Source organism: Phalacrocorax carbo, chromosome 1 (assembly GCF_963921805.1).
Source record: "Phalacrocorax carbo chromosome 1, bPhaCar2.1, whole genome shotgun sequence".
In the NCBI taxonomy this organism is placed as follows: Eukaryota; Metazoa; Chordata; class Aves; order Suliformes; family Phalacrocoracidae; genus Phalacrocorax; species Phalacrocorax carbo.
In genome coordinates this window covers 93273590-93295596 of record NC_087513.1, presented here as the reverse complement: position 1 = coordinate 93295596, position 22007 = coordinate 93273590, and the positions used below count along the sequence as shown (strand labels likewise).

Sequence of the window (22007 nt, the reverse complement as noted above, 5' to 3'; positions counted from 1 at the left end):
TGACCTTGAATGTTTCTAGGGATGGGGCCTCCTCAGCCTCTCAGGGCAACCTGTTCCAGTGTTTCACCACCCTCATGTAAAACATTTTTTCCTTATATCCAGCCTAAATCTACCCTTCTTTCATTTAAACCCATTACCCCTTGTCCTGTCACAACAGGCCTTGCCAAAGAGATTGTCCCCATCCTTCCTATAGCCCCCTTTAACTACTGAAAGGCTACCTTCAGTACTGCCTTCAGTACTCCAGCCTGCCTTCTTTCCCAGCTTCTTCTCCCCCACTGCCAAAGATGGTGAGGAGAAATATTTTGGCTTGCTCAACTTCTTATACCTCCTTGAAACTTCAGGAAAACATAAAACATACCTGACACCCAAAAGCTGTCAAGATAGCATGGGTTTCTGTCAGTGGATTCAATTTAGTGACACTGAGTTGTAATAATTTCACTTAAAAAAAAAAAACCTCAACAAAATAAAAAAACAAACAACAAACAAAACCCAAACCAACAAACCCCTCACTTGTGTTTAAAATACTGGTGACAGAAACAGCCATTAAGCACCTGCGTCCAACAAAGCCTGCACTGAGTTCAATGCTGAAGAGGCTGCACCACACCCTCTCAGCCACAAGGCACCCTCGGCACAGCCAGTAACAGTCACGCCGCAGGCCCGTGTTAGCCCGACGCCAGCCAGGCCGCGCTATCGCCAGCAGCCCTGAAGGAAGGCGCCGTTGCCCGGCAGGGCGGTGGCAGCTTGCCCTCGCCAGGAAGCCAGCAGGGCCAGGGCCAGCCTGGGCCACGGGGCAGCTGAGGTTAGGGGCCCTCATCAGCCAGGCCCAGCCCCTCACATTTGTTTACCACCTCCCACCTCCTGTTGTGGCTCTGAGTTTCCAGTCTGCTCTAAGGTTAATGCCATTACTGCACATTGGCAGTCAGAGAATTTATTTAAAACCTGCGCCTCCCATTCCCAAAGGAGAGGCAAGGGTTGAGGAGAGCAGAAACTCCCCACAGCCCAGTCAGCTGAGGAGCATTCATGGAAACACAATGCATTTGAGGTTTCTTGGGTTTCAGAGATACAGCCTGGGGCCATCACTTCTGCATGCCAACCCTCGGTACCCCTTTGAGAAGGATCTGGGTAGCATTAGCTCACACAGATGCGGACTGTGCTGGAAGGCCAAATATGAGGGGGGCAGAGGGAGGGCTTCACTCTCAGCTGGAAAGAAAATGTCGCATCCTGTGAGGGGAGGCTGCTTGGAGAAAGAAGGAAGGCTGCGCCAGCATGCACCACAGGAGGCTCAGGACCTTTCAGATTTTCCCATCTGGAGGGAAAATTGAGGCCACTCTGAGTTAAAAAAAAAAAAAAAAAAAAAGGAAAGAAAGAAAGAAAAAAAATGTTTATTCTGAAGTTAAGGTTCTTTACTCTTAAAACCAAAAAAAACTCACCTCCAAAAAATACTACTGTATATAGGTATCTAGTATAAAGGGACCAGTCTTGTAAAGTTCAAATTTTAAAACCCCAAAACTCCCCCCAAAATAGCAAATGCTTTGGTGAGATACGAGGAAAGAAATACCATGTGAGGAAAGGAAATGATAAAACTACTGTACTCAACAGGCTGGGAGTTCAGAAGGCAAACAGCTGAAAGGAACAGCTTTATTATTTCTTTTCAATGTATTCTCCCTGCCCCGCTTTGTTCAGCACAAAGGTTTTTCAGAGTGGATCTTTTTGATCTATTTGTTACGTCCCCTAGGATGGTGGATCCCTGACTCATGATCAAGGATTTAAGACAGAGAGCAGCAGCTCCTGAACCTGAAGGCTTGTAAATTGTACATAGAGCAAAGCTGATTCCTGGACCCCTGCTCCAGACCCTTTAACACACTCTTGTTTACACAGATCATTGGTATGTCTGGAAAGATATTACAGTACAAACGCTTCACATCTCTCTCCTGGCTGCAGATGCATCCAAGAACATCACATACAGTAGATTAATGAATTTATCCTTACAAGCACCTTGGCAACATCACTCTCATTTTAGAGGAAATTGAGGCACAGAGAAAGTTGCTGGTGTAGCATTTCAAGAGGTTGCTCCTGGCCAGATTCTCAAATGTCTTCCCATCACAATGGGGGCTAGTTGGACAGCTTGGTTCTCATCCGGGCACCTCAATGAGAAGCAGATTTTCATGAGTGCTCAGCACCCAGTATCTCTCTCAATGAACTTGAAGCCAAATTTTCTGAAAAGTTCCTTTGATCATGCGGCTGCTGCCTCAGTGGAAGAGAAGAGCTTTTGAAAAGTCTGATCCTGTTTGTGGGTGCTGAGCACTTTTCAAAATTCTTGCTTAAGTGACCTGGCCAAGGATGCAGACTAAAATCTGAGCAGAACCCACTTTGCCTAATCCCTAGGCCACTGATTTAACCACAGGCATATCCTTCCATCTTCGGCAAAGAAAGAAAAGACACTAGTTAGGGCAGGAATCAAAATGCCAAATAACTGCCAGTACCCACGCCTGCCAAGAAAAATGCCCGGATACTTGTGGGCAAACCAGACAGCCACATTTTGGTACTTTCCTGAGAAAGGATTATTCCTAGTAGCAGTGCCAGAGTCTGGCAACCTGGATTATGCTCTTTCCAGATGTACCTATTTCTTTCTGGGCTAAAACTCTTGTGAACATGCCCTCACACAGGCACACCCTCCCCGCTCTTCAGAAAAAAAGCAGCAGCTATCCAAACACTGTAGTGTCTTCCATTATCCTTAGAGAGCCAGGCATGCTTGGGCAAGACAACATTATTTTGTGTAATGATTAAGAAGCAGTGGTCGCGTCAGTGAAGATTCTTGTTTTCATTGAATATTTCATTCATTTCTGAACATAAGCAACCACTTAGCTGCAGTTGTGCTACATACAGAGGAGGAAACACATGCTATTCTTGGCTGGACTTTACCCCTGTGGGAAGCAGCAGCCTCTTTACAGCAGCCTCTGTAGGCTGCACAATTTAGTTACATTCGAGATTGTCCTGAACCTCAAGCAAGGACCTGCCTTCAGATTCTGAGTACCTCACAGTGCGAATGCATGCAAAACTCCCAAAACCCAGCCTGGATTCTGTATTTTATGCTCTCTTTGTGTGAGGTCCATTTGCAAACAACAGTTTCCAAAGCCATGTGTTCAAGGCTAGCTTAGAAGTTCCTCTCCAAGCTAACCATATCCACTCAGCTGCCACTCAGGATGCCGTTCTCTGTGTCACTTTGCATCAGCTTGTTGGACTGTCTATCACAGGACTCCATTCTGGAGTCCAGCTTTCATTAAGTGCTTTCTGTCTCACCTCTGTCCCCAGCTTTCAGACCACCTCTGGGGTCAGTATCTGACCAGTCGGAAAATAGGAAGATAAGGCAGCCAGTTACTAGTGTGTTTTAAGGGAGAGTAGATAACACATGATAACTATTGAATGAAAATGTTTACAGAAAAATAGTTTTGTAAAACAGCTCAGACTAGGCTGTTGCTGAGGGTTGAGCTCAAGCTATATAAGCCAAAAAATGCAGCTGTATCTTTTCTAGCTACAGCTAGAGATGGCTAAGTGTACTGGAAAAACCTTTGATGGGAGGGGATGGGGGGGAAGATATTCTCCTAACAGAGGAGTACATTTAGAAGCAAGTGTGAACATTTGTTTTCTGCTCTGTTAGGTCTGTACCTGTAAGAACACAAGGAAAGTGATGGCTGTGGTTTGTGCTTTAATCGTTGAATGACAGTGCTTTCACTAGATTCTGACTTCTGCTGCAGTAATTATGGTAATAGCAACTCCAGTCAGAAGCTGGACTTCAGAGCAATACCCCAGTCAAATATTACAGCCTCAGCTTTACAAACAGAAAAACTGAGGCAGAAAAGGGATGAGCTCATGCAGCTGTTTATGCAGACAGTTAATTGCACGTGTTTTAATGACCTTGCGACCTAAAAGGTTATAGGTAGTATCACTTGAGAAACTTGGATTATGATTAGTAATTTTGTGAGCCTTCATGTTTTTGTCAGCAAATTTGTAACTACAACTTTTCACTTTTTCTGGCTTTCAGATTGTTGTTAATTTATTTTTAATTCTCTTGTCCTGTCCTTGGAAGAAGCCAAGCCATTTCTGTGGAAAAGCTGGGGTCTATTGAGGCCCCAGGTCAAGAAGTCTGTTGCAGGTGTCATCTCCTCTGAGCTCAAAAATGAGCAACAGTTCAGAAAATGTCATAGTTTGGAGAGTAGCAAGGTGATCATGGCACAGCCTGCTGGTAAAGGACTAGAAGATGTGATGCTGGAGCAGAGGTATTAGAAAGGTCCCATGGAAAGGGCTGGCAGGCTTGACAGTCAACCCTGATGTGACTTTGAAGCAAAGCAAACAGTGTTCCAGTGCTGGCAGGAAAGGGTGCCAACATCAATAAAGGTTGATGTACAGATCAACCTTTCTGTGCAACTGGCTCACTCCAGAGCCAAGGTCTCCTACTGTGGGGCTCTTGCATTTTCCTTCTAGGCCTAGAAACCCTGGAACTAACTTTCCCACCTGGTCTTAAATGTAGTGTGGGGCTTGTGTCTTCAGTATTGAGAAGATAGCACAGAGACTCCCAGGTAATCAATCTCATTATGAGATACTGTTATTCTGGGAAGGTTATTAGATACCTGAGAAGGTCTCTAATTTTCTCTAGAAACGCACTCCAGGAAATGAGTGATGTTTCCTTTTACAACTAATCCATGTGTTTCCAAAGAGCTATAGCTTTGAATTGACATATTCTGAAAAGCAGTTTTGGTCAGAAATTCCTGCTTAGTTCTTTGAGAAACAATTGGAATAACTTACTAAGTATTCTCTTAAAAGTGGAAAAAAATTCCACTTTCAGGAGAGGACAGTCAGCATTTCCCATTCTTCTTTTTGTGCCCCTGAAGATGATCACTTGAAATGACTGCCTGCTGTCTTTTAAGAACTCGGGTCTCATTCTTAACCCAGATAAGTATTAGAGAAAACTGTACTTCTGGAAACCACACAATTCAGCATCCCTAAACAGAGAAGTTTTCCAGCCTTTACAGATTCACCCATGACAAAGCAAAACACCCGCCAAGCCCAACTGAATTTACACAGCTAAATAAATCTCTTTTAAAGCTTTTAAATGTCATTGAGAGAGTGAAAAGATGAAACATGCTGTATATCATCTCTACAAAACCAGAAGTAGTTATATTATAAATAAACAGAGTTTGCTTAGCATTAGGGACATAGGAAATTCCATTCAAGAACAGACAAATGGCACATCTTGTCTGGTATCCTACATCTGGCACAGTACTATAACAGATGCTTAAAATACTTGGCGCTCTTGGTCCCACAGTATCTCCTGTTCCACCTACCACCAATGTTATAAATCACACAGTTTTTCTAACCTCTGGTGAGAGCCTCTTTCCTGCTCACTTGTATAATGCGGGAGGTGGAAGCACAGGCCCGGGGAACACATCTTTGCCCTGTGTGATACTTATTACAGTGGCTGGTACAGAATTTGGCTGAACTGTAGTTCTGACTTTTTCAGAACATATACGATATTGCTGCCTGCATTGCCAATGTAGCCGAATGAAGCAGTGCGTAGGTGAGGACTACGCTTTGCTCCAGAGAAAGGGGGAAGCAAACCTCTTCTCACCTTGGTTTGCACAAAATTAGCAAGTGTACTTACCACTAGCCTATTATTAATCAGCTGCCCTCTTTCTGTCAAGGCACTGCCACCTAGTTGCTCCCTGCTACTCAACAACACATATATCCTGCTGTGGCTCTCTTAGTAACTTTTATAGTTTAATGCATGATGACTGAAAATTAAATGAGTTTATTGTCCATCAAGCAGAATTGACTTATGTCCTTATTCCAGAGGTTCCAAAGCATAGTTCATCTACCCAGTAGGTCACATAACAAAGTTTCCCCTCTTTAGTTGCCTGATTCTTCTAGCCATTGTCACTAGTGTCATGTGCCTGCACCCAGCAAAATTGACTGTGGCGCTCTCCCTTACTAGAAATGTACTTCCCACAGACCATGACCCTTTATTTCCTACAATCTCATCCATAACCAACATTAAATTCAATGGCACAATTGGTTAAGGGCCTCCCAAAACAGACAAATAAAAAATCCAAACCTTTCTGCTTGAAAAGCTGAAGTTTAAAAAACCCTTTATATGAATTACATTACACCCTCTTTGTGTTTCCCGGCGAAATATAACAGGATTTTTAAAAAACTAAAGAGAACTTATGACTGTAGGTAACTACCACGTAAGGTCCTTTCACACATCTTACAGAAACAACAGAAGGAGAGGGGCAGCTATAGAAATTCTGACACCTCATGTTAAGCTATACCGTTAAAAAATTGAATTTGAAGGGAAAAAAATTAAGTGTCCCTCAGTTTGAGCATATCATCTCTAGAGTTGCTGAACAATGCTCTTAGGGAATAACCTAATAAATCTTTACATATTAATAAGGGAAAATAAAATCCTGATGGTCTGCCTAGGCTGTTGGATATAGTTTCAGGTGTCAGCTTTCTCCATGCTCTAGAATTTTCTGATTTTGGTTTCATCCTACCGAATATAACATTTAGTGTCAAAGGTCCGGTCCGAATCTAGAGCAGAGCTTTGATCTAGCTACCCCAAATTTCTACCCACAAAGAACAAGACTGCAGTATCAACCTCCTTGAAAGAATGGACACATTAAAGCTACTACAGTACCTAGTAGAAGTTTGCATCCTTTAACATATTCCAAATCGACCATACATTCAGGGATGGCGAGGCTCAATATAAGCAGGAGCTCTATGACTTTCTGCACTTCTCTCCTGTTGTACAAGAGAAATCACTTTCAGAATATCCATCTTATTTCAGTCAGGAACAGAAGTAGAGGTTTCCAAGGCAGACAAATGAGTCAGCCACTTGTTCCAAATAAATGGAAATGGTGTTCCAAGTTTCCTAGACAGCTTTAAAAAATACATAGAGCAATTCATCTGCTTAAGATACTGTGTTCTACACCTCATATTTAAGAAGACACAAAATCACATGCTCGTTATTCCAAATATGTTTTACCCACAGCAGTCCAAAGCCATCTCATTTTGTCTCTGTAACTGACATACATGCTAGTCACCTTGCCTGTGCCATCCCCAGAACAAAAGTACCACTCTTCAGAGTAAAGAGCAGCAGCTGAGGTTCCCAGACTGCCACGGGTATCCTGAATAATACTGAACTAAGTGTCTTAATGTCCATGATTGCATTTGCCCATTTGTATAAGGAGGATGTTAATAATTTGCTTTCTGAGGAGGAATGTTGTAAACCTTAATTAATACATCAGTGACAAAAAAGGCATGAGTTAAAGTTGTAAATTTAACAGTGCAGTAAAACAGAACATCTATGTGGATAAATAATTACAAGAGGATATATAAAACTACAAAAATAATTTCTTTACTGCAAACCTTGCCTTAACAAGAATCATAACTCCTTCCTCCCTCAAGAAAGCTGAATACACTGACTCATGTCTTTGTTTAAGTGTCATGGTAAATTTGTTCTTTTATAACGTGCAGTAGTTTAGCTTTGAACTTCTGATTTTTGGAAAAGGCAGAGCGGAAAAATGTTTTCATGGAGAGGAGTGCACGTTCCAGAGCTGTCGGCTGTTACTTGTTGATGGGGGGCAGAAACTACTTCGGTTTCAGGCTTTGGTTGATGCCATTTGTTGTCGTCTGGTATTTTGAGATAAACAAAAGAGTTTACACTGTATGGTGAAATATTTCAATTTTGTCAGTCATTTTTCCAGCTTTTGTATGTTCAAAACTCAGAACAAGCTTGAAACTGACTGCCGTTGAGGAGAGAAAAATTAGCTTTGTACGAATAGAAACAGTGATCCTTTGTAATACACAAAGTAGTCCAAAGAGAAAATAACTCAAGGTTTACTGTGAATTAGAGAGCTACACACAAGCATAATGTGGGAATAGAGACAATATTACTCAAAAATAAAACAAAACAAAATGTGAGCCCTTCATAGTGTCTTTGGAACCTGAGCAACAGTTTTAAACACAATTTTCCTGTGCTGTTTCATGTTTATTTAATGTATTAACATTTGATTACATTAAAAAAAAGGAAAATAAAATAAACTTCACATACTTTATTGTTTCAAGGAAAGTAAAAAATATTTCTTTGCTGTCCTGCATATTTTTAAAAGTATTAACATACATACTTTCTTCCCTTCTCTTTCTAGAAAGAGAAGAAAATGCAGATTGTCAGAATACTTCAAATTTGATACTCAGCACTGTTATGATCTCTTCGTTACTGGATGTTGAGTCTGGATATCAGAACCAGTACAGTGAAGTACTCTCCTAATAAGTTGAGGTAATTTTTCTTCCTAACTATTTAATTGTTTAAAGCTTTACAAAAGATGCCCTCCCATCCTGCTATTCCCTGCCAATAAAAACATTTCTGGGCAGAACATAATACTGTGCAATATAACATCAGTTTACATGAAAGACATGAGGACTGATACTTTTGCTAACAAGCAGGGAGATTCAGGCCCCATTTATTAGTACAAATTTAGCAAGAATGCATTATTTAAGGTGACCACTGAATTGGGTTTGGAAAGCAATTGCAAGTGTCAGCTCCTTTCCCTTCACAGAGGGCCTAGTGACATGATAGATGCAACATCCTGGATTCATGGCCTGTTAAAAGGCTACTGGTACAACCATTACGGATGTGTCAGAGACTGCATTCTTTGCTGCATTGGCATTAAGAGCTAAAGTCACTGAGGACAGAGCATAATTAATGAAAAAGTCTAATGCTTAAACAATGCAATTAAGTCTTTCAAAGTTTCATTTCCTGGGGAAAATCATTACCACTGAAAAGGATCTATCTTGTCAAAAATCTTAACAGACAAAGACTAGAAACTACATGAAAATAGCAGCCCCAAGCCAGAGATGAGGAGAGAATTTCTCCATTCACAAAGCCAGAAGATGTCAGAGTATTATTCTGAGAGAGTCAGGCTTTGCCAAGGACATCAACTGCTTTTCAGACACACATCGAGATAAGTTTCTACTTAGTGGGATGGGCATCTATACAGTAGATTATTTCATAAGTATTATTCACTCAGCATGAAAAATTGCATTTATGAAAGCCTACCAGTCACTGGTTAATAGCTTCACATTTTCCCTCAAGGCTGGAACTGCACACAGTGCAGGCCTGATGTAGTCACAGTATGTTAAAGGAACATGCAACTTAGGATGCAGACTGGAAGGCAGTCAGTTGCAGAATTGTATTAAAAAAAGAAAAAAAAGTGGCTCTGAGGCTGGCCACCAGCCCATCAGGATGTGGAGATGCAATTAACTTCGGAACTAAGGTACATAGAAAACGTTTTCAGAAAGATTTCTACCCTTGCACGGATTTAATGTATCCCCCTCCTTCACTGGTATATCAGTAAACAAAATACCGTCAGTTTTCTGTCCATTGCCCTAATAGAATTTCACACTTTTCACAGTATATTAACATGAATCTTAAAGAAGCTGCATTTTCACTTTGTAGCTTCCTTTTCTCCCCAGTTTAAAAAAAAAAATACACCCAATACAGCTGAATCAGAACAGTTAGTGTAAAGAATTAATTGCTTTAGATAAGAATTATAAGTAGGTTATTATATGATCACCATTGCAGACAAGAGGAAAAGAAAAAAAATACAGAGATAGCTACACTGGAAGATCAGCTGGAGGATAGATATATTTGTATTACTACATCTAACAAAGCTGCCTCAGGCTCCACATTTGCTTTCGAAGTAATGGAATTCTGTTACAAGACAGTAACCAACGTGGCACATAATTCTTTGAGGTTATTTAAAGCCTGCCTGTTAAACAAACATTAGTCTATTTTTTTTTTCCAAGGATTCATAATATTTCCTGTATACTTTCAGCAATTTTTCCTATCAGTCCTATCTGTCTCCTAAACTATAATTTTGAATCACTGAGAAATTGTTTACCTAAAACCAGAACTCTGTTTTCAATAGCTTTATGTTATCAATATTCCTTAAGTTACATTTCAGCTTCCAATCAAGGTTTGCTGCAACATTTTCTCTTTTGATGCAAGTCCACTGTGCTTCACCTTGGATCTCAGCTAGAATGCACAGCATGTCGTGTGGACTGTAAAAAACAATATAGCTCAACCTTCCCAAAGTAGGTTGAATCAGGAGTTTTGAGGATAATCAAAACCATATTTTTACTAGCAAGCAGAGCCAATAAGTCATTGAAGCTATATAAATATATTCATGCCCACATTGCACTCCATTATAAAAAGAATCTCACACCCGGGAACACAGAAATTCTTGCTGTGGAATATTGAATAATAGTGGAACAAAAAAAAGGAAGAATACACTGATCTTTGCATCATAAAAGGGATCCCAGTAAAACAAGCTGAATCTTCAGACTTATAAACTTTTTATTACTTCCTTAGCAGATATTAGAGACTTGAAGGACTTTGTATAGAGCAGTATTATTTACGGGAGAAGTATTTATTGCGTATATTCTTTAAGTGAAACTTATGTATGATTTTATATACAAACACATGCAAGAGTGCAGGTACATATAGGTTTTTAGCAAAGTCTGTCACTTGCAGCCTTCAGCAATGCCAATAGGTAGGTCCTAATCAATTTAGTACATCTGTGTAAACACAACAGTATATTTCTTATATGTTATTTATGTGCATGTGTCTTTACAGGACTTGCATCTAGACTCAGTCTGGATCTAGACTGCTGCACTGACAGCAGAATATAAATCTTTGTATGTTTCTTCTCTTAGAAATAATATTCTTTTCCTTTTTTTTTTTTAATATTGGCTTTCTTTTCACTCCTAACGGCAAAAGCTGATTTATCAATATAAGTAGAAGTTATCCGGACAGCAGCCAACATAGAACACAGAGTCAATAGCAATTATTTATGTAATCTTTTACAGTGTGTTGGTTTTTGTTTTATTTTGTTTTGGTTTTCATGCTCAGAGTCCATATAGGCAAGAAACTATTTCCCATACTGTGAGATGGAAATATTGCTCACCGCTTTGTAGAATATAAAGTTGAGAAATGAATTTGAAGTGACTTAGTCAAAACTAAATGCTTTGTTCATCTCAGAAAGGTACCACTGCGCAGTTCAGCCAAATTGTGGCTACCTGAAAAGGGGAAAAATTTGATCGCCTATGCCTGAAATCACACATTTTAAAGTTGTTCTAACCACAGCGTAGGCACAGCTAAACTGAATTATTTCACCATGCCAAGTTATTTCCCACGTTCCTTTGTTACTCCAGTAATGTCAAAAAATGCAGGAACTGGGAAGTCATATGATCTGTAGGAACGAGAATATTGTGGTTTCTAAGAAAAATATTTATTACCACGCAAGCTATTTTGATTTATTAAATGATAGCTTCCCATCATAGCGTTTTTTGATATGGTGCTTGAAACCACATTGGTTGTATAAAGCCAGGACCTGATTTGTTTTAAGACATCCACTAGTGTTTTTCTTAATAGATATATCAGTTCATGAGAATGCCAGGTTCCTAGAAGATCATCCAGGAATAAACTCTTGAAAAATTGTTTTTTTCCTAGAGTGTCCATTAAGCTCATGCAGGCACCGTGTCTCACTGCTAGTCCTCTAATGTTAGATTTATAGGATGTTATAATTAACAACAGGTGATGGGCAGCACTACATGCACAACAAGCAAAGTGAAAAGACTGGCAGCTCAAGACCCACTTGTGAATCATCAAAACTTTTTTCTGGATAAACTCAGTAGTAATCCTGGTAGGCTTTCTGGCAATTTCCCCACCCCCACCCCCCCAAATTCCAGCACGCACACACCCCCCTTCTCCTTTTTCATAACAAAGGTTAGGGACTATCTGTCTGGTTTTACAGTTACGCAGCTTTTCCACTTCTATGTTTGCCTATCTATGAAGTGAAATAAATTCTGCTTTCCTACTCACAGAGGACTTCTTGGAGGATTACAGACAAGTCCAGACACAAAATTTCAAAATTATGCAGATTTTTAAGAGACACTTGTGTCTCCATTAGTCCAGCTCTCTCAAACTCATATTCTGTACAACTAACACAAAGGAAAAGAGAAGGTTCAAAACACATACAGCCTCCACATCAATTTTAAGAAAAGCAGTTCTTCAGCTTAGGACTGAAGAGGGGAGGACACTGAAAAACATGAATCAGCACAACAAAAGTATGTCCCAAATGAATTTTCATAATTAAACAAATACCCTTTTTTTAGTTTTTTCTTCTATTGTGAGACTATAAGTGAGGCAAAGTATGTTGGGAAAGGCAATGACTTTGTTTAACCAAGCAAAGAAGGACTTATCCCAAATCTACCAGCAGATCTAACTTTTATGAATCATTTCCAATGTACTAATCTGATGCAATCATGATATTCACGAGTTAATTACACGTCCATAGCATAACGATTATAACATAGGACTACTTTAAAAAAAGAAAAAAAACCACTCTTTTTTGATAATTGGCATCATATCCTCACTGACAGTAGTAAATATTTTAAATGCAAGAACTGGTAGGAAGATTTAAATAGGAATGTTCAAAAAATTTGAGATTTTCTATTGATACATTCCGCATATTGACATCTATGAATACTTGTCAATATAATTCCCTGCCTTCCCCTACAGACAAATCTGATACATGAAATTAATTTCTACTAAAGCCCTTTTAGGGTGTTTCTTCCCTCCTTTTACCCTCTCCACCCCAAAATACACTTGAATGAGTAACCTTAAAGTTCTTAGCATTACTAAATATAGTAATGCAGCAGAGAGCAGTGACTATTATTCTAGCTTTATGTTACCAAGCTGCTCACGGGTACACATGGTGCTAAAAGTTCGAGTTCTTTACAAGGTAGTGAGCTAACATTCTCTGAGAACTCTTTTCACATTGACTGTGGAGAAACGTGTTCATTTTTTTCTTGAGCTTTAGGCACGGACTGGATATTAGTACCTGAGAGAACCTAGGTAATAATCACACTACACAGGTTTGCATATTTAACACATATACATGCACTTCCATAATGGAAAGTGATCAGTTTACTGCCTGTCCTTTACCTGTGATTCTACCATTGGACTAGCCTTGAATCCACCAGCAAACATTAAGTTGTATGTTTACTCAGCACAACCCAAGCCAGTACTAACTTTTTAGGTAACACTGTGTTAACTTCGTTGTGCATTGGAGTCTCAATTGATTTTATTAAAGGGCTTTATTGTATAGGGGTGACTGTAAAGTGAAATGGTTGCAATGGTGAATTTATCCTGCTTGTTGCAGAGTTTGCACCATTAAAATTCACATAGCAGTGCTTATCTATAACAGAGACACCAAGTTGCCCAGGGGAACACTTGTTACTCTGGGTAATTAATCAGAGGTGATGGGAATTTTTTCTTAGTGTTCTTGATAATCTCTAGGGCATCATCCAACTGTGAAATTTTGGCCTCACTGAAGTGGAAAGCAAGTTTCATCAGTAACTAGAATAGGCCAAGACATTTCTCACAAAGCACTTAACGACCTGGTGCCATCTGGCAAAGTTTCTCTGTGCAGTCGTTTTTCAGAGCTGGAGAAATAGTTCATTTCTGTTAAATATTTCATATGCATACATAAATCCCTTGTTTTGTTAATCATAGGCACATTTTAAGGAAGGTTCTACACATTCTTTAGGGTAAATATATTTTTAAAGCGCTTGAATCTATACTCAAAGATTCGTAGCTCAGTGACCTTGAAATCACATCCTCAATAGGAAATCGGTGGTTTTGCATGGACAGGGAGAAAATACATATGACTGTCAAAATGCTTGGAGATTCGAGCACATAGCTTGAAACAGCCTGAAGACTTTCAATTTGTAGAGTGAGGCTAACCTCCAAGATTTTTTTTATTTAAAAAAAAAACAAACACCAAAAAAAACCCACAAAACCACTCCCTTCATCAGATGCCCAAATTTAAAGATGTGTTGCTTAAAATAATCATCACTTTTTAAAAAAATCTTCATCCAATAACATGTTATTTTCATGATGGCTAGGTGTAGATTTTAAAGTTTGTATATGTAGAGACCAAACGGAGGTGATTTTTCTTATTGAAGTGCTTCAGGATAGTTAAATTTTGCTTCACAAAAGTAGCAGGAATTTTAAAAGGACTGAAAATATTTTCAATTCAAAAGAAGAATCCTCCCCAACCCAAAGAACTATTCAAATATCCAAGCACAAAATAGAGCCAGGTTCCTTAGAAAAAGTTCAATGATTTAGACATGTTAAACTGAGTTGAAACTAACACCCATTTTATTTCCTCTAGTCAGCTTTCAAGTGACTTTACTAATACTGAGTCTAATAGATGAATTAACGCTTATTTCACGTTTTTATCAATTCTTCATTAGCTTAGCCATCCTTGTCCTAGAAACAGTATTTTTCCCAGCTACGTCTATTTAAAACAACATTATTTTAAGAGACATAAAATATACAAAATAATTTAATCATTAAAAGTTATGGACAGAAGCTTACAGGCTAAATTAAAATTTGACTGATATTTCATTTAAGTGTTGCTACAACATGTAAAACATTTCAAAACAGTAACTGCTGAACACAGATATTGATGGACAGGTTTACCCAAGCTCACAGACAGCGCTGCAACCTTCCTATTCCTTTTTTTTTGATTGACCCCTGGCTCACAGTAAATTTGTCTTAAGAACATACTATGTTATTGCCGAATGCTCTTGTTCTGAGTGCAGCATACTAATTTCACTGTAGCAAGACATAACTGAATTATTATTTTCTCAAATTACTTAAAAGCATGATGAATTCTAGCATGGACATTTCAAAAGGTTTCTCTCTTATTGTGATGACTAACTCAAGTTCTCCGTAATAGATTCACAAAAGGATTAGCTATTTTATGAATTTAGCAGATGTAACTGGCTCTCAGCATTAATTGCAGCCTTGAAAGTCTGTCATAAACAAGTCATTGTAATATCTGAGATCTGAAAGAAAACCCTTCTTTACAAGTAGATACTTAGATGGATGTGGTTTTTTAATACTGTTTCTTCTGAATGAAAGTTAATGCTGGTATTTTGCTTTTAGGCTGAGCTATCTTACTTATTGAAGAATTTTTAAAATAAGACATTTCTGGGGTCAAGTTACCACATGTGCCAAGAAGGTCTACATTTCCATGCAGGACTTGGATGCAGGATTTGTACCCACATTATTCAGGCACATAACTTCCACTGAATAGTTCCACTGAACAGGGGTCAGACCATCCACTGCTTGTGTAAGTCCGTGTACAAATTTTGTGTGCCTCAGTTCCTGTTTGTGAAAACATGCTGATGATACACCCCTTAACATAGGAGTTAGGATGATGAACTGATGCTGTTTGTGAAGTAATGGCATGCTAAATATTGCTTAGAAATGTTCATTGAACTCAAGAATAGAGCTATATGAATTCTGTCTTTAAGAACTTCCAGTCTTGCTATTTAACTGTAAGAGACATTCACACCACTTACCTGATCTGTTTACATGTCCTGTGATGCCGATTCAAAGCAGCTACAGGTACCTCAGTCAGGGGAATAGCTGTAGTAAAAGTGAATCTTTTATGTAATAAGTTTCACACTTATGACAGAATTAATTATCTGTTGATATTTCACCTTTGTCAAAATGAATCTTGTATTTATGCAGGTGTACAAATGTACATGTACATATGCTTATATATAAAATAAAAATTTTCTTTTTAGATTTTAAGTAAAATCAAAAGTCATATAGAAACAATATAAACTATACTGTATTTGAGCTATAGGAATAAGGGATGGGAAAGATTAAGGCTCTTTGCACAAGTAAATTATCTTAAACCTTGTAGGTGAACGGCACAACACAAAACCCATAAATCTACAATTCAGCAAAAATATCCTCTATGCTTCTGTTCCCTTACTAAATGCATGGATACTACCAACACTGCTAAATACATATAGGTGGTGTATGCTTGTCTTTAATAATCTCTGCTTGCACTAACTCACATCTGTAGAGACATTGCGACACTTAACGTCATTGTATCAGGAAAAAATCTGTAGTAGCAAGGAAATGAAGGAATTTACAACAACAAGGCTTTTCAAAGAGTATTATCCAAACCTTACAGGTTTACTCGCAGAGCACTGGTAATACCAGACCACCAGAAACTTAAGTATGACTGCCCCCAAAACTCTGCAGACACACATTGTAGAAACCAGCTGTAACTCTTTACGCTTGCCTGAGCTTAGCTCTACACCGAGCATGTCACAGTTCTGGAAAGTAGAATAAGTGACAGGAAAGGTCAGAATTTGTTGAGCCTCAGCACTGATGGATTTAAAGTAATAATTTTTTTTTAAAGAAATCATTCCCAATTTACAATATTTTGGAAATTAATAAGCAAAAAAAAAGCAGCTAGAGAGATTTGGATTATTCAAAGACTTAGACAAGTTAAAGATGGAAAATAATTAGATCATCCAGCCCATTTTCCTGCCAATGCAGTATTGTTCCCTGCAGTACATTTTCTAGTGCTTAGTTTTTTAAGTCCCTTGAGAAGGGAGATTCCAGCATTTCCTTTGGACACATCCAGGCACACTGTCAGGGAGGTTTTTCCTCTCTCTGTTCGGCCAAGCATTTCCTGCCTCTTCTTATTTCTTCTTCCACTCAATAATTCTTCCTCCTCCTTGGTGCCAGGGCCCTTCAGGAATCCAGAGGGGACACTCCATCATCAGGAACAGATCTTCCCAGAATAGGATATTGCACAGTATGGAAATCTATAGCAGATGATTTTAGGAGAACATTCTAGTAGCCTTCTTTTGTTTACTGCTCTTTGTGTGCCAGATGGGAAAAATGCATCTGAAAGGTGCTTGGCCACCTTTGAACATTTCTAATATGATAATTCCTCAATATGAAGTATCTATTAAAACCAAAGCTGGCTGCATCCTGCAATGAACAGTAAGTTCACCATATACCGTGCCACTAGCGATTTGTCCCTTTAAATAAGTGGACATAAGAAAGAAGCCTAAAGAAAGAGCAGAAAAATATGGAGGTGTTCTTGACCCAGCGGTGACTGAATACAAAACTAACCATCTGTGGTGTATGAATGTACTCAGGAGAGTATCACACATAGGTACAATATTCACATGCAACAATTACAGTCATGCTATAGACGCAGTACTTCACACCAGCTCATTCCAAGCAGTCTGCTATTGACAGAGTGGTTGTAGGAAAAGATCTATCACCATTCAGCAGGCTGTGTGCAAAATCAGCATCCTGAAATCCTTATGTGTGTTTGTGAAGAGATCCCTCTGCTGTTCCCGCAAAAGCTGTGGTTCAGGAGGAACCACAAGCCAAATATGGCCTAAGTGTTTTTAAACATTTAGAGTCAGATCAAGACAGGAATTTAAGTGTGGTTTTCTGAGTGGAAGTGTTAACCTTGTTAGATTGAGTTCTATAGCCTTCTAACATAAGCGGTCCAAGTCTGCTACCTTGATGAAAACACTGTATGATAGGTCATGATAAATATCATTCTTGAACTAGAGGTTTAGCTTTGCCTTCAAGGGGCCTAGCCAGAGCACTTAGGAATATTTTCTTAGCAGAACAACAAATGTTAAATTTCTTTTTATTCTTCAGATTTGAGCAGGTGGACCTCTTAGTCGTTGGTCTTGCAAAATATTTTGCAGCAGGGAAGGATTGAGTTTCCATTAGCTAACTCAAAAGACTGGCCAAATATAAAACAAAAATGATGAAAGAATTTGGTTGCAATTCTTTCTGTCTCTTTGAAGGGGTAGAAACATTCTTGGAAGTGTCCTTTGTTTTGACACATTTATACTGATTACAAATGGAAGGGCAAAGTTGGAGTATTACTTCCTCCAAACCGCCTCAGCCCCAATTTATTCTAGTACTGTCTCTGACAGAATCCCATTGACAGCAGAGGAACTTTCTCTTTTAATGTAATTGTCCTTGAAGGTGTTTAACGCATCCAGAAGGAAAAGGAAATAGTTCTACAACTAATTTGTGTAAATCTGAAAAGTATCTGTAACTTGCAACTTATACAAGGCAATGTAATTTTAATAAATCTTTTGCTTCTCCTTTAGAAAAAAAGTGCAGCAAGAAGAGGTGCATCAGTACCTTATTTCAATTAAAATTCAGAAAGGTAAAGCAGTATCTTCCTTTTCCTTTGTATTTTACTGTCACTGTCTTGGGTGCTGCTTACTTCAGCATCATTGATTTGATGAGTAAAAGCTAATAAGTGAAAGGAAAGACAAGCAAACCTGGAGTGAAAAGCCATGCTAAAGATTAGATCTTTATATGCTTTAATTAAAAGAACTTTACAAATATTCAAAAAGGAGAAAAGCAGAACAAGTGTCTTGTGAAATGCAAGATGTTTGTCCTGAACTACAGAAAAGTGGATGAGTATCAATTGACAGCCAATTTATATTTTTAAAGGTACGTGAGCCTTTAAAAAAGGGCTTTTTTAATTGCTACTTAAGTCAAAAAATAAATACTTTGTGCTTTTAAGAGAGGGAAGAATCATTCCGAATATTTGGCATTGCTGAACATAGGAGCATTCACAAATTAGCAACACTGTAATCATTGGTCACACCAGTACACAACGCTTCCTGCTTTCAGCAAGGCACTCTCTGGGAAGGGGCAGTAAAGGCCCATTAGGCACATCCATGCTGCTTCACCTGGCAGTAAGTTTAGGCCATGAATGAATTCCATGAATTCTTTCCCACTAAACTGTGGAAAGATAGTGCCTGGAAAGGCACTGGAAGACTTGTTCTTCTTGTTGAGTGGGGCAAGATTCATCCATGCCACAGCGTGTTTCTGAGAGCAAATGATAAGGTATCCTAAATGAAGTTTTAATCTATGCCCTGATAGGCAGCCAAGTAAAGAATAATGACACACTTCCATTGAAGGTTGTGTTTATGGATAGGACTGCAGTTTGAGCAAGCCTTCCTGTTAGAGCATGAGGTAGCTTCAGGGTGAAGACAGCGCAATAATACTGCAAGGTCTTTTAAGATCTACTCAGTATTCTCTATCAGCAATGCTTTATCACAAGTTTAAAAGGAAAAATACTTTCTATTGAAAGTATTTCTTCCTTAGAGCAATGAAGGTACGTTACTTTCTGGAATACTTCTATCTATTCAGTCAAATGCACAGTCAACCAGAAAACTTACTAAGAGAAGCACAATTCCCCTGAAAACTCAGAGGGAAGAAAAATTATATTTGGGGGCTTTTTCTCCTCTATAAGCACCAAAACAGTCAGATATTTGTCTGAGCTTGTATGAGGTGCATAAAATCAGAAATAGGAGGGGTTTTAGGCACTTACACCACTTCCACTCCCATCCACAAAAAGCAAAAGCTTCTTTTTTTCCTAATTCTAGTCCCATCTGCTCACAAAAGTCAAATAAGTCCTGTATCTGCTCATTTAGGAATCCGTCATCAGAAAAAAAGGATAAAATGAAAGCCAAAAAAACAGACACCACACACCCCCACACGCACCATGATCAGAATTTGGCAGGTATAAAACAGAGATATGAGTGAGCAGTATAAAACTGCTTGAAGTCAGCTGATTTGCACTCTAGCACAACCAAAATAGATGAAGCCTGTTTAATGAGCCAACCCATCACCTCTTAGAACACAGGAGGAACATTTCCTTGAGGTACATTTCCTGGTTTGCTCTCATTATAGAATCACAGAATCATTAAGGTTGGAAAAGACCTCTAGGATCATCAAGTCCAACCATCAACCCAACACCCCCATGTCTCCTAAACCATGCCCTGAAGGGCCACGTCTACACATTTTTTAAACACTTCCAGGGATGGTGACTTCACCACCTCTCTGGGCAGCCTGTTCCAATGCCTGACCACTCTTGCAGTAAAGAAAGTTTTCCTAATAACCAATATAAACCTCCCCTGACGGAGCTTGTAGCCACTTTGTCTCGTTCTCTCTCTAGTAACTTGGGAGAAAAGACCAACACTCACCTCACTACAACCTCCTTTCAGGTAGTTGTAGAGAGTGATGAGGTCTCCCGTCAGCCTCCTCTTCTTCAGATTAAAGATCCCTCAATTATCCTTCCGACTGGAGAGGGGTGGCACTACCTCCTCTAGTTGGGGCAGATAATTCCACAGCCTAAGCTACTGCTTTGATAAAAGCAGAGGAAAAAAAGGCTTCCTAAGTACAAATTCCTATGAATAAGTACATCAGGCATCTTAACATATACTTTACAACAGCTTCCAGGCTCATTGATGGTATTGCCTTGAAACAGTCCAGCGAAGAGGATGAAATCAAGTAAATATAACAAACTGCAATTTGTTTTTAATCTTTTTTTTTTTTAACATCTAAAATAACTTCTTTATAATGCAATTATGTTGTTCCTGGAAAGACTTACCGCAGAGGCAGATTACGAGCTGGTTCATTCCTTTTCCAGAGAGCAAAAGAATCTGTTTACCAGCCAGAACACTTGCAAGGCAAGTGCCCTCTAATTCAGTTGTGAGCAACTTCAGGAATTTCATGATTCTGTATTAACACGTATGCAAACCACCTTCTTTAATAAGCCTTGGGGGTTTTATATTGAACAGAGAAACTGAAAACTTCTGTGGCTCAGCAGTCATAAGTATGTGTCTGCCAGCAGAAGCTGGCTTGATATAAACCATTTCCATTTAAGCTTCAGTTGATATTCCATGCCATTTATTTCTTAGCTGCTGCCTCATCCCAGCTCCTTTAGCTACATCCTAGAAACCAACTCACTAGAAGTACAATTTGTAGCAGGCAGGAGAGACTATGAAAGCTGATTAAAACCTCACTGTTGTTTGTGCTGCCCATTGCAGTATCAGCTCAGCCCAAACTGTTTCCTCAGGTATTTTAGTAACACTACTAAGACCACAGCTCTCCCAGCTCTATCCTCAGCAACACAAACCACTGTCACTCTTTGGGTGTAAAATGATTGATGACGGCACCTAACTGTGAGGAGAAGGGGGCAGCTTTTGATTGTGGAGGTCATAGCCAAGTCCTCTAACAACAAATTCCAGTGACTTTTTAAGTTCCACACACAGCAAACATAGTATTACTTGGTAATAATGCCTGGTCTACCTTCTCTGTCAGATCTGACACTTAAGCTCTGCCAGCCACATAACCGTTGCTAAAATAAATATGCAGTATAGCTAGCAAGTACTGTTTCCATTTCTGCTCCACCCCCCCTCCCCATTCATGCTGCCAAGACAGAGTTTCTCCAAAAGAAAGAGGAAAAGGAACCCTGTAGCTTTTTTGACAGAGAAGGAAGACCTCAATTTTATATCTGCTTTCATTACTTTACCAAAGCTTACACAGTATGTAGTAATATTGTCCAATAATTTTGACGAGTGATAGTCTTTAAATAGTATTGAAATAGTATTAAATCGGTCTCTGCAGAATAAAGTAATTTCCCCAGATACCAGTGTGATTGCATGATGTTCTGACTCCCTCTTTGTGCTGACACAAACACTCCAGTTGAATATTTGTCAGGAGGACACATTTATCAGATACACTGCTTTCTCTTCTTTAAGAATATTTTGAGATGTGGATTCTCTAAAGAGCATAAAGAAATAAAAGCATATTGACCTGAACTCCAAACCTGTTCTCACACAACTAAGTTGTCATCTTTCTTTCTTTCCTTTTTAAACTATCTTGGATTTATCCTATGATTTCATGACAAAGTTTTATACTTGTCATGTATTTTGGAGATGGGATATATGGCTTCTTAAAGCAGGTTCCCACTTCCATGATAAGGTCTACTGAACATTTCAAATGAAGGTTTTCTTTTCAACTATGTGTAAATTCATATGTGATAGTCCACCTTTTTTTTATCGGTTTGGTAGGGGTACTCAGGTTCTGCTTTTCTTATGAGCATCTAGTGGAAAGATTCCAATGCAGAAACACAGCTAAAGCACCAAAGAGAAGGCTTTATTATTTTGTAATTTGTTTCCTGCAGTTAATTCCTTAGCTGATTTATCTGATTTCTGACTGATTGCACAGG

The 22007-nt window shown here is 39.0% G+C and overlaps 1 protein-coding gene across 4 annotated transcripts in view; it reads left to right on the top strand.

Moving 5' to 3' along the window:
- COL8A1 (collagen type VIII alpha 1 chain) overlaps positions 1 to 22007 on the top strand; it is a 94358-nt gene that overhangs the window by 8336 nt on the left and 64015 nt on the right. For 2 of the 4 annotated variants that reach the window (XM_064467146.1, XM_064467130.1), the window contains exons 2-3: positions 8202 to 8332; positions 18085 to 18143. The gene's annotated coding sequence lies outside the window, so the exon portion shown is untranslated. The remainder of the gene's footprint in view (positions 1 to 8201; positions 8333 to 18084; positions 18144 to 22007) is intronic. The other 2 variants (XM_064467140.1, XM_064467124.1) reach the window with 1 other exon arrangement.